Genomic DNA, 22,960 nt, shown 5'->3' on the forward strand with positions numbered 1-22,960 from the left:
AAAAATTTCCCATGATTCTTCAAAAAGTTCTGTATCTTTTCCATTATTTGCTTTACAAAGTCTAGTAGGGTTTCCCTGTTGAGAATGTTTCCATAGTCTCCAAAAAGAATTTTGTTTCAAATCGTATAGTTCAAAACAAACTCTTCTATAGAAGAGGTGAATTTCCCTGGAAGATGGAAAAAAGAACAATGCTTGGCATATAGTAGATATTAAATAAATATTTCCTGAGCCATAGTACAATTTTACTAAACAATCTTATCTAACACAATTTTAATCAAGAATGGTTAGAGCTTGAATCTGCAGAATTCCTTCGGGAAATTTTAAATACAGAAACCACGTCCTCCCAATTGTCAGGCATCTTAAGCATACAAAAAAAAACTGCTGATCTAGCATATTAAGTTTTAGGAAATTTATTTCACATTTTAAAAAGTATTATTATGTTCTATATATCATTTCATAAGATGAAGTCACACACACCAATCATAAGTACTAAAGAAAGGAGATTGTTTTCAATTTTGAGATAAAATATCATTTTACATTTAAAGTTACATCAAAATAATATTTAAAAATCTTATCAAGCACACATATATTTTATTTTCCGTGTTCCTTGCTCCATTAAATAAATACTCACAAGATCAGCATATTTCTTACAGACAGCTGCCAGCTTCTCCTCTGGAGTCAAAAGAGTGTTTAGGGCTTGCATCAATAATAAAACTTCTTTTCCTGATGATTAATAAGATTTTAAAAAGTACCAGAAGAAGGCTGAAATCAATCCAATCTGTAAATTTTATGTAAACTTCTATTTTAAGACATTCAGAGTAAAATGATATAGCTCTAATTAAAAACAGATTTACCTATTAAATTCAGGAAACTTTTGAAAATTTAGCAGGTACTTCCTCCAGCCGTACAAATTTCTTCAATTATCAAGCACCACTACTAGCTATTTAGCCCTTAAATGTAGACAATTACTGCAAGTTTAAGAACTACTCTTGCCTAACCACTATTTAGACAGTAACATTCTAAGTTAAGATATGTAAAAGGGCAGGGAATAAGGCTTCCTGCTAGTGAAGGACAACTATAAAAGGATATTCAGTTACTATTCACTGCCTAAGATGCTCATAACTCTTTATAATATGTAACTTTTGTTATGAACAATTTAAACAAGTTATGATTGTTTTGGGATGATCTGCTAAGCATATTCTGGGTGTTAGGTTTAGATCAAAGAAAAGGAAGTCAAAATAGCTCTTCCCTTGAAGAAAAGTTTTAAAAGAGTACTATAATAACTTTGCAAGGGACAAGCAAGTAGCTGAAAAAGAAAGAGTCAAATGGTGCTTCAAAATACATACTAATGTTCTACTGGTAACGATGGAGATAGGTAACTTTTGATTTGTTCTCTCTAATATGTAACACACTTCTTTAAAGCCTTGACTTTTGGTATACTTTACAGAGTACTAGAGGTTGAGGGAAAACAGGCTGACTTCAAATAATGCTTCTGTATGCACATACAATTTTAGTACTAAATTCTTTTCTCATTCACACCAAAGCCAAATAAGAAAGAAACACTGGGCCGGGTATACTAGCTCACACCTGTAATCTTGACACTTGGAAAAGCCAATGCCAGTATAGGTAGCCAACATATACTGCTACAGGGCAGTATACCAAGACCAGCCTGGGCAACAGAATGACAGCCCATCTCTACAACAAAAGAAAAATAAAAAATTAGCCACGTGTGGTGGTGTACGCCTGTAGCCCCAGCTACTCTAGAGTCTGAAGAGACAGGATCACGAGCTCAGGGAGTTTAAGGCTGCCATGACCCATGAATGTACCACCGCACTCCAGCCTGGGTGACAGGGAAAGACCTTGTCTCTCTAGAAAAAAGAATAAATAAATATTGTTATTGAATGTGTATGTGTAAGAAACAACTGTAATACAACTGACATTTTCATAAAGATTTTCATTTAAAACTTTTTAAATAATTTTAGCCTCAAGCTATATTTTACACATATAATTGGGGCTATCAATTTTAAAGATATCTGTCTTATTTTCAAGGAATTACAATTACTTTATATATTACCATACTTTTTTTTTGTCTTCCAGGGTAACAGAAAATGGATTAAGAATAAAAATTCCAAGTTTCAGTGTCGCATATAAGTCATATATATCAATGTAAATGTTAGTATAAGGATGAAACACTCAGGGCAACTATTAAGGCATTTCAGATTTCAGCCGTGAAATTTGACATATCATATTCTTAATCCTAATTGTCAAGCTAAGAGTGGAAGGGATAAAACAAATTCTAAAAATCAGTCTTATTTAACTCTTTCTACACTACAGATAACATTATATCCTCTCTAAATTTCAGTGTATAATCTTTTAAGCAAAATTAGCATACATATTGTTTTCATACTATTATGTTGTTTTCAAAGGTACAAAAAGCAAGGTAAATCAAATACTAATTACATCATATTGGCCTCAAACTTTCTTAAAACATCAGTTCTTGTTACACAGAGAAATAATTAAGTTTCTTATAACTGGGCTTCGTATTTTGCTATTTTTGTTCCCTACACATAACTGGAGATGATAGGTGGACTAAACCAAGTGAAGAAACAAGTTTACTAGGCAACATTTACCTCCAAACAGGCCAAGTTCATAATCACTCATGCTGCAGAAAATGTAAAACAAAAAGACCAGTATGTGACAACATCCAACCACAGAGCAGAGATTATTACCTAAGACTTTTTCTTTGTTCCTGTTGCATTGTAAAGCTTGCTGACCAGACGGAGGGGCTACTTCTTGCTCAGGAAGCTCCTTTCTTGACTCTTGTGTGCAGTGCACTGGGCTCACCCAACTCCTATTCTTTGTTATAAAGTCACTGCCTTCTTCATCTTCCAATAAATGTTTATTACTTGTGGCACTGCAATTTGAGTCTTGATGTTGAAGAATATCATGTGATTCAGAGTTACACAACATATCTGCTTTCTCTCTTAACCCACAAAGTCCAGCTTCTTCCATTGTGCTATTCACAAACTAGAGGGAAGGAGAGTAAGCAAAAAGGTTGAAGAGAGAGTTAAATCAAATGTTATAAGGCAAAGAAAACTAAGCAGTGCTAAAAAGTACAATTTTCCATCCCTCTATGCTTTTGTACATTTTGTATATCTGACAATAAACAAACAGGTCATAAGGCTTAGCAGCTTATTTTGCTTTTCATAGTGGTTTGTAAAGTAACACTATTTTTCTTTTTTTTTTTTGAGATGGAGTCTCCCTCTGTCATCCAGGCTGGAGTGCAGTGGGGCAATCTTGGCTCACTGCAAGCTCCACCTCCCAGGTTCACGCCATTCTCTCTCCTCAGCTTCCCAAGTAGTTGGTACTACAGGCACCTGCCACCATGCCTGGCTAATTTTTTGTATTTTTAGTAGAGATGGGGTTTCACCGTGTTAGCCAGGATCGTCTCCATATCCTGACCTTGTGATCCGCCTGCCTCGACCTCCCAAAGTGCTGGGATTACAGGCATAAGCCACCACGCCCAGCCAAGTAACACTACTTCTTAACAATCTAAAGTAAATGTAATTTTTAATTTCACAAAGAGGTAACCTAATTGCAAAGTTTAAAGATATTAAAATTAGGAAGTTCCAAGATTGCCGAATAGGAATAGCTCGAGTCCAAAGCTCCCAGCATGAGCGATGCAAAAGACTGGTGATTTCTGCATTTCCAACATGAGCAACACAAAAAACTGGTGATTTCTGTATTTCCAACTGAAGTACCAGATTCATCTCACTGGGGCCTGTCAGACAGTGGGTGCAGCTCATGGAGCAGGGCGGGACATCGCCTCACCCGGGAAGCACAAGGGGTTGGGGAATTCTCTTTCCTATCAAAGGGAAGCTGTGACAGAAGGTACCTGGAAATTCGGGACACTACCACCCTAATACTGAGCTTTTCCAATGGCCTTAGCAAAGGGCACACCAGGAGATTATATCCCATGCATGGCTCGGAGGGTCCCACACCCACGGAACCTGGCTCACTGCTAGCACAGCAGTCTGAGATCGAACTGCAAGGCAGCAGGGAGGCTGGGGGAGGGGTGTCCACAATTGCTGAGGCTTGAGTAGTTAAACAAAGTGGCCGGGAAGCTCAAACTGGATGGAGCCCACCGCAGCTCAAGGAGGCCTGCCTGCCTCTATAGACTCCACCTCTGGGGGGCAGGGCATAGCTGAACAAAAGGCAGCAGAAACTTTTGCAGATTTCAACATCCGTGTCGGACAGCTTTGAAGAGAGTAGTGCTTCTCCCAGCACGGAATTTGAGATCTGAGAACAAACAGACTGCCTCCTCAAGTGGGTCCCCGACCCCCGAGTAGCCTAACTGGGAGACACCTCCCAGTAGGAGCTGACTGACACCTCAAACAGCCAGGTGTCCCTCAGAGACAAAGCTTCCAGAGGAAGGATCAGGCAGCAACATCTGCTGTTCTGCAATATTTGCTGTTCTGCAGCCTCTGCTGGTGATACCCAGGCAAACAAGGTCTGGAGTGGACCTCCAGCAAACTCCAACAGACCTGCAGCTGAGGGTCCTGATTGTTAGAAGGAAAACTAACAGAAACAAAGGATATCCACACCAAAACCCCATCTGTATGTTACCATCATCAAAGACCAAAGGTAGATAAAACCAAAAAGTAACCAAAGCAGAAAATCTGAAAATTCTAAAAATCAGAGCCCCTCTTCTCCTCCAAAGGAACGCAGCTCCTCGCAAGCAATGGAACAAAGCTGGATGGAGAATGACTTTGACAAGTTGAGAGAAGAAAGCTTCAGATGATGGGTAATAACAAACTTCTCCAAGCTAAAGGAGGATGTTCGAACCCAGCACAAAAAAGGTAAAAACCTTGAGAAAAGATTAGACGAATGGCTAACTAGAATAAACAGTGTAGAGAAGTTGTTAAATGACCTGATGGAGCTGAAAACCATGGCACGAGAAATATGTGATGCATGTAGAAGCCCCAGTAGCTGATTTGATCATGTGGAAGACACAGTATCAGTGACTGAAGATCAAATGAATGAAATGCAGGGAGAAGAGAAGTTTAGAGAAAAAACAGTCAAAAGAAATGAATGAAGCCTCCAAGAAATATGGGACTATGTGAAAAGATCAAATCTACATCAGATTGGTGTACCTGAAAGTGATGGGGAGAACGGAACCAAGCTGGAAAACACTCTTCAGGATATTATCCAGGAGAACTTCCTCAACCTAGCAAGGCAGGCCAACATTCAAATTCAGGAAACACAGATAATACCACAAAGATACTCCTTGAGAAGAGCAACTCCAAAACATACAATTGTCAGATTCACCAAAGTTGAAATGAAGGAAAAAATGTTAAGGGCAGCCAGAGAGAAAGGTCAGGTTACCCACAAAGGGAAGTGCATCAGATTAACAGCTGATCTCTTGGCAGAAACCCTACAAGCCAGAAAAGAATGGGGGCCAATATTCAACATTCTTAAAGAAAAGAATTTCCAATCCAGAATTTCATATCCAGCCAAACTAAGCTTTGTAAGTGAAGGAGAAATAAAATCCTTTACAGACAAGTAAATGCTGAGAGATTTTGTCACCACCAGGCCTGCCCTAAAAGAGCTCCTGAAGGAAGCAATAAACATGGAAAGGAACAACCAGTACCAGCTACTGTAAAAACATGCCAAATTGTAAAGACCATCAATGCTAGGAAGACACTGCATCAACTAATGAGCAAAATAACCAGCTAACATCATAATGACAAGATCAAATTCACACATAGCAATATTAACCTAAAAGGTAAATTGGCTAAATGCTCCAGTTAAAAAACAGTCTGGCAAATTGGATAAAGAGTCAAGATCCACTAGTGTGCTGTATTCAGGAGACCCATCTCATGTGCAGAGACACACATAGGCTCAGAATAAAGGGACGGAGGAAGATCTACCAAGCAAATGGAAAACAAAAAAAAGCAGGGGTTGCAATCCTAGTCTCTAATAAAACAGACTATAAACCAACCAGATCAAAAGAGACAAAGCAGGCCATCACATATTGGTAAAGGGATCAATTAAATAAGAAGAGCTAACTATCCTAAATATATATGCACCCAATACAGGAGCACCCAGATTCATAAAGCAAGTCCTTAGAGACCTACAAAGAGACTTAAGACTCCCATACAATAATAATGGGAGACTTTAAAATCCCAGTGACAACATTAGACAGATCAACGAGACAGAAAGTTAAAAAGGATACCCAGGAATTGAACTCAGCTCTGCACCAAGCGGACCTAATAGACATCTACAGAACTCTCCACCCCAAATCAACAGAATATACATTTTTTCAGCACCACACCACACCTATTCCAAAATTGACCACATTGTTGGAAATAAAGCTCTCCTCAGCAAATGTAAAAGAGAAATTATAACAAACTATCTCTCAGACCACAGTGCAATCAAACTAGAACTCAGGATCAAGAAACTCACTCAAAACTGCTCAACTACATGGAAACTGAACAACCTGCTCCTGAATGACTACTGGGTACATAACGAAACGAAGGCAGAAATAAAGATGTACTTTGAAACAATGAGAACAAAGACACAACATACCAGAATCTCTGGGACACATTTAAATCAGTGGGTAGAGGGAAATTTATAGCACTAAATGTCCATAAGAGAAACCAGGAAAGATCTAAAATTGACACCCTAACATCACAATTAAAAGAACTAGAGCAGCAAGAGCAAACACATTCAAAAGCTAGCAGAAGGCAAGAAATAACTAAGATCAGAGCAGAACTGAGAGAGATAGAGACACAAAAAACCCTTCAGAAAAAAATCAGTGAATCCAGGAGCTGGTTTTTCAAAAAGATCAACAAAATTGATACACCACTAGCAAGATTAATAAGAAGAAAAGAGAGAAGAATCAAATAGATGCAATAAAAAATGATAAAGGGGATATCACCACCGATGCCACAGAAATACAAACTACCATCAGAGAATACTATAAATACCTCTACATAAATAAACTAGAAAATCTAGAAGAAATGGATAAATTCCTGGACACATACACCCTCCCAAGACTAAACCAGGAAGAAGCTGAATCTCTGAATAGACCAATAATAGGTTCTGAAATTGAGGCAGTAATTAATAGCCTACCAACCAAAAAAATCCAGGACCCGACGGGTTCACATCCGAATGCTACCAGAGGTACAAAGAGGAGCTGGTACCATTACTTCTGAAACTATTTCAATCAATAGAAAAAGAGGGAATCCTCCCTAATTCATTTTATGAGGCCAACATCATCCTGATACCAGCAGAGACACAACAAAAAAGAGAATTTTAGACCAATATCCCTGATGAACATCGATGCAAAAATCCTCAATAAAATACTGGCAAACTGAATCCAGCAGCACATCAAAAAGCTTATCCACCACGATTAAGTGGGCTTCATCCCTGGGATGCAAGGCTGGTTCAACATATGCAAATTAATAAATGTAATCCATCATATAAACAGAACCAAAGGAAAAAACCACATGATTATCTCAATAGATGCAGAAAATGCCTTCGACAAAATTCAACCGTGCTTCATGCTAAAAACTCTCAATAAACTAGGTATCAATGGGACATATCTCAAAATAATAAGAGCTATTTATGACAAACCCACAGCTAATAACATACTGAATGGGCAAAACTGGAAGCATTCCCTTTGAAAACTGGCACAAGACAGGGATGCCCTCTCTCGCCACTCCTATTCAACACAGTGTTGGAAGTTCTAGCCAGGGCAATTAGGCAAGAGAAAGAAATAAAGGGTATTCAAGTAGGAAAAGAGGAAGTCAAATTGTCCCTGTGTGCAGATGACATGATTGTATAATTAGAAAACCCCATCGTCTCAGCCCCAAATCTCTTTAAGCTAATAAGCAACTTCAGCAAAGTCTCAGGATACAAAATCAATGTGCAAAAATCACCAATAACAGAAAAACAGAGAGCCAAATCATGAGTGAACTCCCATTCACAATTGTTTCAAAGAGAATAAAATACCTAGGAATCCAACTTACAAGGGATATGAAGGACCTCTTCATAGCCAGTGCTCAACGAAATAAAAGAGGACACAAACAAATGGAACAACATTCCATGCTCATGAATAGGAAGAATCAAAATTGTGAAAATGGCCATGCTGTCCAAGATAATTTATAGATTCAATGTCATCTCCATCAAGCTACCAATGACTTTCTTCACAGAACTGGAAAAAACTATTTTAAAGTTCATATGGAACCAAAAAAGAGCCCGCATCTCCAAGACAATCCTAAGCCAAAAGAACAAAGCTGGAGGCATCACACTACCTGACTTCAAACTATACTACAAGGCTACAGTAACCAAAATAGCATGGTACTGGTACCAAAACAGAGACATAGACCAATGGAAGAGAACAGAGCCCTCAGAAATAATACCACACATCTACAACCATCTGATCTTTGACAAACCTGACAAAAACAAGCAATGGGGAAAGGATTCCCTATTTAATAAATAGTGCTGGGAAAACTGGCTAGCCATATGTAGAATGCTGAAACTGGATCCTTTTCTTACACCTTATACATAAATGAATTCAAGATTGATTAAAGACTTAAAAGTTAGACCTAAAACCATAAAAACCCTAGAAGAAAACCTAGGCAATACCATTCAGAACATAGGAATGGGCAAGGACTTCCTGATTAAAACACCAAAAGCAGTGGCAACAGAAGCCAAAATTGACAAATGGGATCTAATTAAACTAAAGAGCTCCTGCACAGCAAGAGAAACTACCAACAGAGAGAACACACAACCTACAGAATGGGAGAAAATTTTTATAATCTACCCATCTAAAAAAGAGCTAATATCCAGAATCTACAAAGAACTTAAACAAATTTACAAGAAAAAAATCAAACGATCCCATCAAAAATTGGGCAAAGGATACGAAAAGACACTTCTCAAAAGAAGACATTTATGCAGCCAACAGACACATGAAAAAATGCTCATCACTGGCTGTCAGAAAAATGCAAATCAAAACCACAATGAGATACTATCTCACACCAGTTAGAATGGCAATCATTAAAACATCAGGAAACAACACGTGCTGGAGAGGATGTGGAGAAATAGGAACGTTTTTATACGCTGGTGGGACTGTAAACTAGTTCAACCATTGTGGAAGACAGTGTGGTGATTCCTCAAGGATCTACAACTAGAAATACCATTTGATAAAGCCATCCCATTACTGGGCATATACCCAGAGGATTATAAATCATGCTGCTATAAAGACACATGCACAAGTATGTTGATTGCAGCATTATTCACAATAGCAAAGACTTGGAACTAACCCAAATGCCCATCAGTGATAGATTGGATTAAGAAAATGTGGCAGATATACACCATGTAATACTATGTAGCCATAAAAAAGGATGAGTTCATGCCCTTTGTAGGGACACGGATAAAGCTAGAAACCATCATTCTGAGCAAACTATCGCAAGGACAGAAATTCAAATACTGCATGTTCTCACTCATAGGTGGGAATTGAACAATGAGAACACTTGAACACAGGGTGGGGAACATCACACACCAGGGCCTGTTGTAGGGTGGAGAGAGGGGGGAGGGATAGCATTAGGAGATATACCTAATGTAAATGACAAGTTAATGGGAGCAGCACACCAACATGGGACATGTCTACATATGTAACAAACCTGCACGTTGTGCACATGTACCCTAGAACTTAAAGTATAATAAAAATAAAAAGAGTGGTGGTTGGTAAACAAACCCCATAAAAGGCAAAAAAAAATTTTAAAGAAAAGAAAAGCAGATGCTAAAATTAAATCATTACAAGGTATCATCATATAATGGGGGCATATGAAAATCCAAAGCTCACTCTCCACAAAACAGCTGGAGCTGGCAAATCTGTCATAATAAACTTTTTCATACTTCTACAATCTTTTAAAAACTTTACAACACAGGGGAATGCTTGCTGAATAAAAAAGTTGGTTTTCCATAATAAGTACTGTAAGATTTTTCATTGCCTACATACCATTGCCATACCCTAGGGTAACAGTAGCCAACAGATCTCCTGGTGCAAACTGCTAGTGCCAGAGGGAGCAATGAGGACCTTATTCTCTAAAAACTGTGAACCTCAGTTTAAACCTTTCTGAGGGTTCCCTGAGAAGGCTTTGCATAAGGTTGCCTTTGTTTTGCCATATGGAGAGCTGGGGCTGCTTTCAGGAAGCGTCAGAAAAGTTAAAGGCAGGAGTACTGAATGCAGCAATACTGTCTCTAACATGACTTCTGCTACTTTAATGAGAATGACTAGGCATGGGTTCAAGTTTCCCTGTCGCTGAATGAAACCAAAGGCCATATATAGTTCTCCTGGCATACTAAGGAGCTGTGGTGAATGAACAACTAATCCATGCAGACTTTCGGAGTCTCTGCCTGTGTCCCAGTGTCCCAAAGGAAAATTGGGACACTGAGTATTGCTATCCATAGAAAGGGATCATGCCCTCTCAGTTTCCTCCTGAGTAATTATCAGGACAAAAAAGATGAATGATTATGTTAATATAAAACTTCTGAAAATTCAGCATTCTACTCTGACTGCTCTTTAGGCTTAATACTTCTCTTTTTCCTGGACAAATCCAGCTGCAGAATGAGGATAGGGGATCCAGCTACCTGGTTTCCCCTGTGACTGACCTAGTTCTAGATCACAAGGATACTGACCACAAAGTCTCCCTATGATGGCCCATACAAGCAAGAGAGGAGAACATAATGGAGTTCTGAAATGTTTACAGATACTCTCATTCCTTTAGCATCTCACATTTCTGGACAAACCATTTACTGTGAGTAGGGGATGACTGAATGGAAGTCAAAGTTATAGTTACTAGAAATACAGACTGTGGCAGTAGAAAACCCTAGGCACAAGGGAAGTAAAATATTAAGACTCTAAGGTATAAGAATAGGACATTAATGACACTTTTAAATCTGCTACTGAAGACTTACAGACACACACACACATCTGCACACCCTTGTGTGTCTTTCCCAAAGACAACAGGCCTGTTAAATTTGCTTTCCTAGCTAGTCAACTCAGATGATTTGATTGCCATTCACACGGAAATAGCAACGGATGTCCCAGAACCTGAACCTTCCCAACTAATTATCACTGGATGTCTTCCCTGACTCCTCTAGTCATTATTTAGTCATACCAGGGACATCCAGCTTGTGTTACACACAGAAAGGGAAAATTGACTGATTGATTGCTCTCAGTTAGCTCCTGCAAAAAAGACTCAGTTTAATTATTCGCTTAACAGCCAGCCAAGGAGCCATGCTAAAGCAAGTAACCCTGTGGCCACTTGAACATGGATACAGGTCCAGCTTGGGGGACCCCAATAATCATAAACACTTTATTTGCAGACACACCACATGTGCCTCCTGGGTGGAAGCCAGGCATTAACATGAGAAAACACTGTGACTACTATCTCAGATGTAGTTATAACAGATCTTCAAGTGTTTAAGGATACAGAGTAGACTATGTAACCCCAAAAACAACTGTGAAGTGCTCTCCACAATGAGGTTATCTTTGCTTATTTGTTGAAGCCCCCAAGAGAGACAACTAACTCATTTATATGCACATTGAAGTAGTTATCCTTATAATGGGAGTCACTCAGTTATAAAAGTATAATATGTCTGAGATTTAACTAGTAACTTATGAGATAAACTGAACAGATCTTGTCTCAGCCTATGATGGTCATATTAAACACCGTAGCCAATGAAGTTGTATAATCAAAGGAAAATTGAACAGAAGCCAGTATGCTGTCTCTACTATCTTAGGAGCAGAGATACAGAGCACCTTTGTTCCACTGTATTTTTTCAAGGATGCCTGTATAAAAAGCAGCCTTAGAAAAAAATAAAAATACTATTATATGTACAAGCAAAGAGCAGGTTTGCTTACTACCTGTGTAAGATTACAATAAGATTAGCGGCTTATCTCATTACCTTAGGTTTCTTCTGGAGACTCTATGGGAGCACCTGGGCCCTAGCCTCTTCCACAGGCTTACAATATTAGAAAACGAGATTTGTTAACATTAGTTAGAGGCTGCCTGCATTTCTTAGATCTCTGCTTCCTCTACCTTTAAAACTAGTAATGACAAGTCCAGTCCTATGCATAATGCCATGTCTCTGGTTCTGATTCTTCTGCTTTCTTTTTTCATTTATAAAGATTCTTGTGATTTCACTGGGCACAGCCAGATAACCCTACATAATTTTCCTCTCTCAAAATCCTAACTTTAAACAACATCTACAATAACACCTTTTCCCAAAATGATAATTCACAGATGTCAGGACTTAAAACATGGTCATCTTTGGGCAGCCACTGTTCTGTCTACCACACTGCCCAGTGTAAAAAGTTTCAGGTTCTGTAAGCTCATGATTTGTCTTCTATTTTGTATTGTCTGGTTCTCAACACATCAACCTATAGGAATCGAGGTTCAGGACAGAGGTGCAAATGTGGACACAGTGGTAGATGCCATTGTGAAGAACTATTGTTTCAGCTGGGCATGGTGGCTCACTCCTGTAATCCCCGCACTTTAGGAGGCCGACGTGGGCAGATCACGAGGTCAGGAGATCGAGGCCATCCTGGATAACACAGTAAAACCCCATCTCTACTAAAAAATACAAAAAAAAAACTAGCCAGGCCTGGTGGCGGGTGCCTGTACTCCCTGCTACTCGGGAGCCTGAGGCAGGAGAATGGCGTGAACCCAGGAGGCAGAGTTTGCTGTGAGCCCAGATTGCACCACTGCCCTCCAACCTGGAGTGGTTAATATTTTACTTCCCTTGTGCCTAGGGTTTTCTACTGCCACAGTTTGTATTTCCAGTAACTATAACTTTGACTTCCGTTCAGTCATCCCCTACTCCCAGTACATGGTTTGTCCAGAAATGTGAGATGCTAAAGGAATGAGAGTATCTATAAATCTTTCAGAGCTCCATTATGTTCTTCTCTCTTGCTTGTGTGGGCCATCATAGGGAGACTTTGTGGTCAGTATCCTTGTGATCTAGAACTAGGTCAGTCACAGGGGAAACCAGGTAGCTGGATCCTCTATTCTCATTCTGCACCTGGATTTGTCGGCGACAAGAAAAAAAAAAAAAAAGAGAGAGAAACTATTGTTTCAATAGCTCTGTCAACATCCATAAACTATGGCAATCTTATTAATTTGTAAATACAGTTTCTAATTCTTCATAGTTCTTTTCTTATTATTAAAGTTCTGGGGTACATGTGCAGAATGTGCAGGTTTATACATGTGTATACATAGGTATATGTACACCATGGTAGTTTGCTGCACCCATCAACCCATCATCTACATTAGGTATTTCTCCTAATATTATCTCTCCCCTAGGCCCCCACCCCTGACAAACCCTGGTGTGTGATGTTCCCCTACCTGTGTCCATGTGTTCTCATTCTTTAACTTTCACCTATGAGTAAGAACACATGGTGTTTGGTTTTCTGTTCCTGCGTTAGTTTGCTGAGAATGAAGCTTTCCAGCTACATCCATGTACCTGCAAGGGACATGAATTCATCCTTTTTTATGGCTGCACAGTATTCCATAGTGCCTATGTGTCACATTTTCTTTATCCAATCTAACACTGATGGGCACTTGGGTTGGTTCTAAGTCTTTGCTATTGTGAACAGTGTCTCAATAAACATACATGTTTTTATAATAATAATAGTATATAATATATGATAGTATAGTAGTTCTTATTACTATGGTTATCTTGATTAGGGTCAGACATTTTATAGAAAATGAACCAAATAAGTATGGGAGGATAAATAATACAGTTATTCATTGCAATGATAAAAATCAAGCTTTCTAGTGAAAATTAGAATTTTGGAAAGTTTCAATCTGCATTAGCCTGCCAGCTTCCCACTCTTTAAAGACTTTTCTGATAAGGCCAGTAATAATATTAACAAATCTCATTTTCTAATATTGTAAACCATCTGAAACATCTATACAACTCAGCGAACCAATATTTCCAAATGACAAATGTTACAAAATTACTGAAAGGCATAAAATTCACTTAAAACATAAAAAAAAAGGTGACGGAAGTTTAATATAACACAGAAAAGAGTTCACTGATTCCACACAAAGGTCTTCAATAAATTGTTTTTTTTTTTTCTCTGAGATGGAGTCTCGCTCTGTTGCCCAGGCTGGAGTGCAGTGGGGCAATCTTGGCTCACTGCAAGCTCCGCCTCCCAGGTTCACGCCATTCTCCTGCCTCAGCCTCCCGAGTAGCTGCGACTACAGGTGCCCACCACCACGCCCGGCTAATTTTTTTGTATTTTTTAGTAGAGATGGGGTTTCATTATGTTAGCCAGGATGGTGATCCACTGACCTTGGCCTCCCAAAGTGCTGGGATTACAGGCATGAGCCATTGCACCTGGCCAATAATTTTTAACTAAAAGTATCCTAAGCCAAAAAGAATGAGAAGTACTGCCTAAGTACAGCAGGGATATATAAAGAATCAAAGGAAAGACATCATCTAGGAAAGTCCCAATGTTGGCACCTATTGTCAGGCAAATCTAGGGAAATGTGAAAAGTTTCACTTTCTTCTTAGCGAACCATATCCAAAATATAGGTCTCAAATTATTAAGTGGTTGGTATATCAATTAACGCAAATGAGTGGTGACAAAGAATTCATATAAAGCATTTTCTCTTGGCCTTCATTGTTTGGCTCACTGTCATGAAGTCAGTTGCAACAGCATTTAATCTACTTTTTCATTTAATCTAGAGAAATAGCTTATAGGCAGGTATGATAAACAGACAATCTCAGTGATGAGCCAATTACAGTTTGTCCAGGGATACGAATCAAAGACATGGAAACATGAGAATAAGTGATTATCAATAACTACAACATTCCAAAGAGTATGGTCTTTCAAGAGCAGAGTAAATATGGAGTTCTGATGCAGAATATAAAACTCCAGCAAAATAACATTCTAGGAGTTAGTATAAGTACTACCTGTAACAGCAAAAGACCCTGCAGTGATTGCTGTGTTATACAAAAGAATACACAGAGCTACAGAGAGCTACTCACAGATAAATTCAAAGAGAAATAGTCATTGCTAAATTTAGAGATGAGGAAACCAAAAGAAGCCTAGAATTACTAAAACAGTTTCAGAAAGGGTAAATTATTACAGTCATGTTTAGCGTCATAATTTCTACATTACTAGTAGGTTCTCATAAGGTAATACTCTATCTTAGATCACATATGTTGTTGGCCTTTTAAAGCATGCACAACTTCACTGTATTTACATTTAATGCCTATGACTATTTTATTTATAAAACTGAAAGAGGTTACAACTAGTTCTAAAACTCTAACACAGTGATTATTTTCAAATGGAGATATCTCTATGAATCTAAATGCCAACCTTGGCAGCAAAAGAATCAGGAAATCCAAAAAAAGATTGTAATGCCCAAAGACACTGAAATATGCTTTTGCCTTACTTGTTTTGGAAAAGGCCAACAACTGGGTCATTCAATTAGTATCATCAAGTCATACATTTCTAGATGTCCAATCGTTCTCTACTTTTATGGATTACCTAAATGGAACTACTTGGTCACAATTTTATGAAGTTATACTTCCCCAGCTCCAATTAAACCAATCATAATAAGCTAAGAAACATCCAGCCTTGTTTTTTTACCCAGATCATTTTAACGTATGTTGACACTATTGCAAGACTGATAGGAAAAACTAAACTCTAAATCTCTTCTAAGTGTGCTCTTTTAAACTCTCAATTCAGAATATTTCATCTCTGATCACCGATAGGTGAGGATTCCTCTCCATTCTCGCCAATTCTGCAGAAGACAACAAATGGGTGGCCTAGGATTCAATTTAATTCTGGTCACTAGTCATCTAGAAAGAAAGAATGTTTCTACAAGTTAAGGGGTCAGGCCCACTAGACTGCCCCCACTTCAGATGTCAGAAACAGGGCTCATTTTGTAAACTATGCTGCCCTTAACCTCCTCCTTTGGTTCAATTAATTTGCTAGAGTGGCTCACAGAAGTTAGAGAAACACTGAGACTTACAGGTTTATTATAATGAACATTACAATGGATACAAATGAAGAGCTAGACAGGAGATGCAAATGGTGAGGTATGTGGGAAGGAGCATGAGGTTTCACTGTTCCAGGAACCTCTTGGACCCTTCACACTTCAAGCTACCTGGAAGTTACGTAAACCTCACTCACTAGGTTTTTATGAGGCTTCACTGCATAGGCATAACTCACTACATTACCGGTGGCTGGTGATCAACTAAACCTTCCGCCCCTGGTGCCCTCCCTGGAAAGCTTCGGGTAAGACTGAAAGTCCCAATCTTCTAATCACAAGGTTGGTTTCTCTGGCAACCAGCTCCCATTCTGGGACTAAGAACACACCAATAGTCACCTCATTAGAAAAAGATTCTCCTATCACCAGGAAATTCCAAGGGATTTAGGAGCTGTTTGTCAAATGCTCCTATTACTCAGGAAATTACAAAGGTCTTCAGAGCTCTATGTCAGGAACTGGAGGTCAAAGATTAAATATTGGAACAAAAAATTCTCCTAGTATCCCATCAACAAGGGTTTTAGGAGGTGTATGTTAGGAAAACAGGGCAAAGAACAAATATATTTATTATTTCCCAGAGGAGAATCTGTTTTGTCTTTTTCAGTTTACAGAGGTTGCCTCCATTATTTGGTTTATTTTCCTGCCTCCATCTTTAAGATCAACAGCAAAACATCCTCAGACCTCTCTCTTACTCTCTCTCTTTTCTCTCTTTTTCTCTGTCTCTCTCTGAGATCTCCTTACTTTTTTTTGGCAGGGGCAGTGGGGGCTATAAATTCTCCTTTTAATCTTATTTTTATTTTAAAATATTTTAAGAACAAATAAAACTTATATATTCCTAGGACATCTCTTTTTCTGATTGATCTTGCTGCCCTCCTCGTAAATGAACTCCTGTGACTGATTACACTGGTTCACTACATAATCCAAGATAATCTTCCAATCTTGAGATCCTACTTTATGATATCTGCAAATCAAGTATTGCCAAGCTGGACAACATATTCACAGGTATCAGAGATTAGGACATAAATATCATTTGATGAGTTGGGACATATTATTCTACCTACCACATATACATTATTGCCTTTAATGTGGTTCACACTTCAATTCTTAAAAGAGAAACTCTCTTCAAAACTAACAGCACAACTTCTAGAATCAGTTCTCCACCAAACAATACTGCCTTGTGTGAGAACACAAAATGTATCATCTTAGCAAGCAAATATTATCATGACATATTAAAGGGGGAGAAGTGTACCAGAGTGAGGATCATTGAAGGACACTTTGGAATTGTTACATTGAAACAAAAATCCAAGGCAATGAAGATAAATAAAATTATCTTGGTGGCACAGAGAGACAACACTGGATATTTTATAAGTCTGTCCCATCAACTAATCATCAACTCATAAAACTCACAGTTTTAAGTACCAACATAAATTCAACTAGAAAATGGGCTGAATCATAAAAACATAATCTCAGGGTCTGAGTGGATATTAAGGTCAACTAACATTTTTTTTCTTTTGAATATTCTACCTGGTAAAATTTTAACATAGTTCACATGCACTGCTTTGAATAACATATTAAATTTAAATAATACTTTATATGTCTAAATGCTGTCACAGATACTATAGTATCTAAAAGTTACTTTGTACATCACATTAAGATCAAGGAAAAAAGAACTGGGAAGAGACAGAGAAAAGAGACAAAGGGATTTAATTTGGACATTAGGTTAAAACTTACTTTATATAACCAAAAATTGTCCAAATAAAGTACTTTGAAACTCTGGAATCTAATCAGAACTTACAATAACCAGGGAAGTACTTGATTAAAAAAAAGAAGATACTACATTTCAGAAAGAGATCTGTGGCATTTTAATTAACCTGCCTACCATCCCTAATCTGTACCTTGAGGGTAACCATTAGGAAAGCAGCTAGTATTCCTGGTGTGAACTGCTGGTGCCAGAGTGGGGAATATAAACCTTGCTCTTAAAGAGCTATGGTGGTGGGGTTCACTTGTCTAGTGGTTCCCCAGGGGAAGGCCACAGAACCTTCTCAGGGCTGTTGTGTCCTGCTGGTGGTATTTGTTGAAGCCCCAGCCACTAGAAGTAAGGAGTAAACAGAGAAAAAAAGTAGTACGTAGGCTAAAAAGCCTTAAGGGGAAATAAGAGGCTGGGAAAGAGATACACAAAAAAGCTAAGGTTTTATAAAGGATTGACAAATACCATGGGACCTACAAGGATACATGCATGTCCAAAGCAGGATGCACATGTAGAAAACCCTAGGTTTCCTCCTCTGGCTGACCATCAGGATGCACACAACAAGGCACCATCCTCCTTTGGGGCATTCCTTGGTTCCAGGCAGACCCCCATCCCACACCACCTGCAAATACCAAAATCCAAGAATCTTCAAATCCCTTACATATAATGTTATAGTATTTGCACATAACCTACACACATCCTCCCGTATACTTTAGAGTACTCAGAATACCTAATACAATGTACATGCTATATAAAGAGTTGTTATGCTGTATGGTTTAAGAGAAATTACAAGAAAAAAAAGTCTACATGTTCAGTGCAAATGCAACCATCTATTTTTAATTTTTCAAATATTTTCAATCCACAGTTGGTTGAACCTACAAATGTGAAACTCACAGACACAAAGGGCCAACTGTACTACTTAAGGTAAGTTTTAAATTGCCCAGCTAAGCACTGAAGACACCCAATCTACAAAGACTGAAAGGTTTTACTGCTATTCTTGTTTCTCCAGGCTTTTCATAAAATTTAACTCACTAGGTGACCACAAACTGATGTAGAGACTTCTGAAACCCACACACAACAAACAGTCTTCAGAAAAATAGTTTGGCCACTTAACAAACCCCAAAATTCACTTAAAAAAACCCCGTAACAACCAGCAACCACAAACTCTGGTGAGTAGACAGAATCTCATTCCCAGTGTTACGACCAGGTATTCCCCAATACCATTTCAAGATAAGGCCAAAGGGTATCTATGCCTTCTTTTGACCTAAGATTAGTCAGGCTTTTCTTTCATCTACAGACCACAAATTTTGTCTTACCACTGGTCATGCACTAAAATAAGAGCACACACTCACTTTAATAGCCCATCTGAAGAACTGGTTTACCATGTGAGATACATTTCCTGCTCTCTGTTCTCCCCATTTGCTTATTCAATTTGTCCTTAAGTTTCTACTAATCCTGCTTATCCTTCCCTAGGAAAGAAAAATATTTGTTTGATTTTAAGGTGCTTAAGCTTCCTGAATTCAGTGTTATCTCTACTAGAATAATCTCTTTAATGTCTAAATCTGAATTTGACAGTTACCATATGGTAATATTCAAAGCCTTCGGTTTCAAAAAAAAATTGTAAGTCATGCAAAAAAAAAAAAAAAAGGAAAAAAAAGAGGAAAGTATGGGCAATGAACAGAAATTAAAAAAAAATAAAAGAAAACACTCTGGAGGAAGCCTAGGTTTTAGACTTATTAATGGTTTTATAAACCAACTGTCATAAATATATTCAAAGAGCTAGGTGGGAAACCACAAACAAAGAGCTAAAGAAAATTAGGAAAACAGTAAGTGAACAAAATAATAACATAACCAATCAAATGAAATTCTGAAGCTGAAAAGTACAACAAACTGAACATTTTACTAGACAGGCTCAACAGCAGATTTGAGCAGGCAGAAGAATGAACAAACTGGAAGCTAAGTCAACTGAAACTATACAGTCTGAGGAACAGAAAACAAAAGATAAATAAAAATCAAGAGCTTAAAAGACCTTTGATTCTCTCCAACATACAGAGACATGCCTATTACCCACAATAGGAAGAGGCAGCAAAGGGGTGGTAAAGGATATCTGCAGAATAGCCGAAAACAACTTCACATTTGATGAAAATCATTAATTTACACATCCAAGAAGCTCCAGGATCTGTTAAGTAGGAAAAACTCAAAGACTATCCTTCAAAATAAAGGAGAAACTGAAATATTCCCAGATACACAAAAGCTGAAAGAACATACTACTAATAAATCTGACCTACAGAAACAATGCAAAAGAGGGCCCTGTAGTCAGAAATAAAAGGCCACCAGACAATAATTCAAACCTATAAAGAAAAACAAAGAACAATGGCAGAGATAACTATGTAGGTAAATATAAAAGCCAGCATTATTAAACTTGGGGATTGTAAGGCTTTTTTTCTATATGACTTAAAAGAAAAATTTACAAAACTAATTTTATAAAATAAATTTATAAAACAATATGATATCGACACACACTGTATAAAGAGGTAACGTGACAATCAGAAGGCAGAGTGCAAAACTATAAAGGAGCAAAGTTTCTACACACTACTGAATCTAAGATTCAAACTAGTTTATCACAAACAATAAACCAATTCAAACTACTTTATTATACACTTTATTGTAAGTGTTAAGAACAGAAAAAGATATTCCATCAAAATAATAAGCAAAAGAAACTAAGACAATTATGCTAATATTACACAAAATAAACTTTTTAAAGAGACAAAGGACGCTATCCATTAATAAAAGGGTAATCCACCAAGTAGATTTAACAAATATTAACTTATATGCACTTAAGCCCAAAATATATTAAGCAAAAACAGGCAAAACTGAAGGGACAGAAAATCAGTATGAGAATAACAAAACCTAAAAAAGCCCATCTTCTCTAGTTTCTGACTTAAGTATTGTAACTTACCAAAGAATGACAGAGTCATTTTTCTTTTTAATTCATCTAAGATTTTTAAAACAACACAAATATTATTTCTGCATCCTGGAAAAGAGGGGCAGAGGTTCGGTTAAAATTAAGTAATTTTTATTTCCCAGTCAGTGACATACAGGAAATAAAAAAATAAAGGTGATAAGGAAGTAACCTAAAAGTGAATTTGGAAATACAAAATATTCAGCAATTTTTAAAAATAAAAATTAAAAAAAAATTTAGATATGTATTTCAATCCTATCTCAGTTAGTTGAATAACGAAAGAAAGAAACCCAAAGTAAAAAGATGGCCAGAAACATGAGCAAAGAAGAAAGGAATATGAGGTAAGTACAGAAAAGTAAGACAGAAACAGAAGTAAATTCTCATTATTCACAACTAGCTATTAACTAGAGCTCTGCTCTTCAAAGGGTCATTAACTTAACTTTAGTTGTAACACGGTCATTAAAAATGCTATTTGATTAAACCTTTGTTTCTAATTGAAGGACTTTTTGTTTCATCACAAGGAGCATAAACAGGAACTTACTGAGCTTATGTATTAAATTGCAATGCTTTTTTATTACAGCTCTCTCCAGGGGGAAGCAAATACTGAGGATAAGTGACATGTCCAAAATGACAATGCTGAATCCCCCAGTAAGTTCAGGCAACAGCTTCTTTCCCAATTATCCAAGTTCTAAACCTTTCTGTTAGAATACAAGGAGAGAGGGAGGGAGAGACAGAGAGATAACTCAGCAGTAACATATTCATGCACAGACCAAAAAAAAAAAAAAAAAAATCTGACCCTAAGCAAATCTCCAAAACCTAACTTTGCTCAAGTGTAAATGTACTGTAAATGTTAAGTAAACATAAATCCGCTTAAAAAGAGGCATTTTGCTGAAATGTAAACTGAATCTTTTTTCCTCATTTTTGAAGCTCGTGAAACAGATTAGAAAAATATTTCAACATTTCAGAAAGGAATTTTTTTTGAGTATTGAAATGCATAATGAAGTAAGCGCTACCTTACTTACATAACTAAGTATGTAGGACATTGAACGTTTGAACATGTCTAAATTAAAGAAAAATAAAGAGGATTCAACCATCTTAGGCCGTTTCTTTGCAGTTCTGTATTTCAGGGTCCTGAAAGTTTTATATGCTGCAGCGAATACCTTGCGCAAACTTTTCTAATCTTTAGGCATCAAACCCCAGAAGAAAAGGGATTTCGATTGTTTTAAACGCCGTCTTAATTTTGCGGTATTCAAAGGAACGAGTTGAGTAAAGTAAGGAAAATGTTCCTGTGTCTCCAGGATTGAGAGATCAAAGACGCCGCACTTCAGCTTCTGCTTTGGCGTGCACAGGACAGAGAAAGAGCAATGAAAGAAAGAAGAGAGAAACGAAGAGAGAGAGAGAAAGAGAGAGACAGAGAAAAGAAGAGAAAAGAGAGAAGATGTTTTGCAAGAGAAGCTGTCATACGATAATGGTGCCCAATTTAGATCGAGGTCCTCTGGCATCACCTCTCATCCTTGGCTGGAGATGTAGCCATGTAGGTAGCGTCAAGAACTGAAGCCCCAGAGCTCAGTCGGTCTCACCGACTGGCTGCGGCCACTTGCCATCCGGTCCTGTGACTGAGAAGGAAAGGAGACTGCGTAGCTGGGGGTGCAATGCGCAGCTGCAGCTACAAAGCCCGGCTTTCATACTGTGTAACAGCTTCACCTCAACTGGCGTAGCGCACCTCAACACATTCTGCTCAATAGCTTCAGGAGAGAACTAGCCTGTGTCCCAAGTAAGCCCTAGACGGTGGTGACCAGCACCGGGAATAAGGCGACGGCAGGGATTGGAAAGGGTACACATGGTGCGTGGGTCCCCGCGGTGCCAGCCACACGTGGCTTTCATACCTAGCGCGCCCTCGGGGTCGCACTCTTCCCGCTGAGACCAGGGCGCGCCCTCAGCCACTCTTCTCTACCCCTCTGGACAGGAACCCACCCCAGAGCTGAGTTGCGTTCTGCCCTGTTTGGCACCAATCGTCTTGGCGCCACCGCCGCTGCCTCTTCTCGGTGTTACCTCTCCCCTACTTCGCCACGAGGTGACTTCAGCAGCAAAACCGGCAGAGTAGCATCACGGAAGCTCATGGACTTAACGCGGGGCCCTATAACTCTGGCGACCAATCGCTGCATGCCAAGTACC

The 22,960-nt window shown here is 38.3% G+C and overlaps 2 long non-coding RNA genes across 3 annotated transcripts; both read right to left on the minus strand.

The window, feature by feature from the left end:
• Positions 1-129: 129 nt before the first annotated feature.
• LOC134728411 (uncharacterized) lies at positions 130-2,850 on the minus strand. 2 transcript variants are annotated; one of them, XR_010111369.1, is made up of 4 exons: positions 2,730-2,850; positions 1,588-1,695; positions 632-723; positions 130-166 (listed from the first exon to the last, which is right to left on the minus strand). It is a non-coding gene; the product is annotated as an uncharacterized LOC134728411 (long non-coding RNA). The 2 variants fall into 2 exon arrangements; XR_010111368.1 differs by lacking the exon at positions 2,730-2,850 and having other exon boundaries at positions 1,588-1,741.
• Positions 2,851-2,896: 46 nt separating this feature from the next.
• Positions 2,897-22,912, minus strand: LOC134729866 (uncharacterized). The gene is made up of 3 exons (XR_010111367.1): positions 22,672-22,912; positions 21,327-21,483; positions 2,897-3,027 (listed from the first exon to the last, which is right to left on the minus strand). It is a non-coding gene; the product is annotated as an uncharacterized LOC134729866 (long non-coding RNA).
• Between the last annotated feature and the right edge of the window lie 48 nt (positions 22,913-22,960).

This window comes from Pan paniscus, chromosome Y (genome assembly GCF_029289425.2).
Source record: "Pan paniscus chromosome Y, NHGRI_mPanPan1-v2.0_pri, whole genome shotgun sequence".
NCBI lineage: Eukaryota > Metazoa > Chordata > Mammalia > Primates > Hominidae > Pan > Pan paniscus.